The sequence below is a fragment of the Microtus pennsylvanicus genome, chromosome 8 (genome assembly GCF_037038515.1).
Source record: "Microtus pennsylvanicus isolate mMicPen1 chromosome 8, mMicPen1.hap1, whole genome shotgun sequence".
In the NCBI taxonomy this organism is placed as follows: Eukaryota; Metazoa; Chordata; class Mammalia; order Rodentia; family Cricetidae; genus Microtus; species Microtus pennsylvanicus.
Genome location: NC_134586.1, coordinates 76577947 through 76581074, shown reverse-complemented (window position 1 = coordinate 76581074; position 3128 = coordinate 76577947). Strand labels below are relative to the sequence as shown.

The following is a 3128-nucleotide window of genomic DNA, read 5'->3' as shown; positions in this document are numbered from 1 at the left end:
ATTTTTGTATATTGATAAAAATTAGAGGTTATTTTTGATAGAACCTACTGTACCTATATTTGTACTGTTGGTTAAAATTTTGCACATATACACTTTATTTACCAATGTAAAATAAATTTCCAGTCCTTGAAAGCTATTATTATATACTATTTAGGATAATAAAGAAATGTGGATTAGTTGTTAGACACCCATTATGGTCAATCTTGCAGTCATGTTAGGTATATTTTAGATAGACAGGTGGCCATCATACATTTCAGAGATCTACAGAATATTGTATTTAAAATGTTTTAATAATGTCTATTCCTGGCAGCACCAATCTTCTTCCTATGCTGAGCATAGAAAAAACTTCACATGGAGTAACTTCCTTTGTGGCAAAAGTTAGTCTCTGGGCAAGAAACTGCACTTGTCTCAACTACTGACAGTATGCTGTCCAAATTGGATAAGCAGGACACAAAAGAAAGAGACTGCCAATATTTGCAAAGACAAGGCAGAACAGTGCTTCAAAAATCCTGTTTCACAGATAAGTCTTTTAGATATTCTAGGTTGAAGGTAGATGATCCAATGTTACAGAAACCTTATGTGATTGTCCATGTAATGAGCTGTTTCTATCATTTTCTAATTTTGGAAGTTTTTTGCTCTGTACTTCATGTTTAGGTAATATTACATCCTTCTGAGGTCTCTGCTGCAGTTGAAGACAAATAGTTATACTGTTCCTTCTTAACAAATTCACAGTAGAAACTCACAAAAGAGATGTAAAGTGTATATTGTTGAGAGACATAATAGAAAGTGAATTATCTTCAATGATTTGAACTCATGAAAATAGGATTGATAATTGAGTATTTTCTCAGACATTGTTAATGTAATTCTTGCTTGTATATATTTGTATGTAGTTATTGAACTTATTGTATATATTTATTTTATGTTAGTCTAAAAGTTTCCTTGTATTTAGACAAAAGGAAAAATGTTTGTGATATTTTGTTTGTATTCAGACAAATAAAGCTTGCTTGGAAGCAAAGAGAAGAACTAGCCACTAGTTAAACAAAGAGGTTTTTAGGTCTATAGAGAGAGGGCAGGAAGCAGTAAGGCAGTGCTGATACAGGTTCTCTGGTCTTTTGGGCCAAGGAACTGAAGAGGCAGAAAGCACCTGGTGGAAGCTCCCTTTCTCTGATTCTAAGTTTTTCTCCCAATATTGGACTCCTGATTTCTATTGTTAATATTAATTAGATTCACTCTTCAGAGAACATAAAGGGTGCAGTAAAAATCACGTCAGTACATCTGACAGAAAACGCTTGACATAATACAATTGACATGTAATGTAGGATGAGGTGTTCGTCCCGGCCACCCAGAACCAAAATAATCACACAGAAACCATATTATTTAAATCACTGCTTGGCCCATTAGCTCTAATTTCTTATTGGCTAACTCTTACATCTTAATTTAACCCTTATTAATCTGTATGTAACCACGAGGTCGTGGCCTACCAGCAAGTCATCATGACTCTGGTGGTGGATCCATGCATGGCATTTCTCTGACTCTCAAGAAATCAGTTTTCATGGCAGCTGACTCCTTACCCTTGTGCCTTTTCAGCTGAGAGAAGCTGCTAATTGTAGTTGCCTGGATTATTTCCACTACAATTTGATACCTGAGCTGCTTCAAGAACTACACATCAGAGTTACTGTTCATGAGCTTGATGAACTCCTCGTAAAAATTAGCATATGTTTGGCTCTCTTGTGGTGTTCATTCATCTGCTTTCTGTACTCCAACTGGGCAAGGAGCATTTGGTTAATGTAATCAGGATTACTCAGTAATTCCACTGCCAGCATCAAGAATCAAGACTTTTGTTGTGAGAATTTCTGTAAGCATTATACGTAAGCTGAGAGACTGGATACCTTTCACAGGGAGAAGGCAAAACACCAGAACCCTAATACACATTTGAAAGAACTTACCTTATCACATGAGTCCTTCAAGCATGCGTGCAACACGAAAGGCTTTAGCTGTTCTTCATGTCTGGCATTAGCAACTTTCAGGCCACAGAAGTAAGTGAGCAAAGCCTTTACAACATCATTACAGACAACTTTAACCACATCCACGTGACTCGGCCTGTGGCGAATCTGCTTGGCAATTTCCCAAAAGTCTTCTAAGAGCAGATGGTACAGCTGTCCTTCATTTCTGCTGAGGCTCCCATACCAGGAGAGAATATAGTCTCTATAATTGTAGTCGAACACATCTTTCAGAGCTCGGTCAATAGTGTGAGAAATGACCACTCTTCTGCCCTGAGCTGTCTTCTGTGGATATCCACAAACAGGGCTCCGCAGCAGACAGCAGACAGTCATGGCCAGGCAGCTCCAGGAAGAGGCGAAGTCCAGTTGCCTGGAGTGCTGGCTCCAGCACGGGATCACAGTCAGTGTCCCCAGCAGCCAGGCCGATGGGGTGCCGCTCAGGTACAGACTGAGGCATAGCAACAAGGCACTTCACCCCAGGCCTGCCACTGGTCCCCAACACGGGACCAGGCAGCACAATGCCAAGGCGGCCAGAGGGGCCACGGCCTCGGGTCCCCGCAGGCCCCCTCCCGGCAGTCCACCACCTGCCTTCCATCCACAGAGCCCTGGGGCAGCACAGCCTGAGTCTGCGGGTGTGGGATCAGGATGGAGGCCGCAGCTGTCTGTGGTAGCATCGAGGTGCATGCTGCTTCCTAGGTCGCTGGCGATGAGGCTCATCTCCTGACCCGCTGCCGCCCCCACCTCCCCAGCCCCCTTGTCGGCCCATGCCATGGCCTGTGCCTGGCCTTGGCCTGTTGAGAGCAGAACTTAGGTATGCGAGGAAGATGCAACTGAATTCTGGGGGGAAGAAGACAAAGTCAGTACTCTTAACCTCTGAGTCCATCTTTCCAGGCCTATCAACAGGCCAAGGCATTTTCTTCATTCATTAACTAAGAATAGCAACACAGAGAGAGAAGGCCCTCCCAAACAATTGTAATATTTCCATTGTGATCTCAAAGGATTTTTTTTATATCTCCTTCATAGCAAATACTACAAACACATGTCAGAGTCATCATTGCCATTAATTTTCAGGTCTATCAGTTTCTTAACACCTACTTATTTGTTAATGAACATGATAATGTGATCCCA

General features: G+C 41.8%; 1 pseudogene; it reads right to left on the bottom strand.

Moving 5' to 3' along the window:
• Window positions 1-1491: 1491 nt before the first annotated feature.
• LOC142855717 (sorting nexin-25 pseudogene) lies at window positions 1492-2771 on the bottom strand (annotated as a pseudogene).
• Between the last annotated feature and the right edge of the window lie 357 nt (window positions 2772-3128).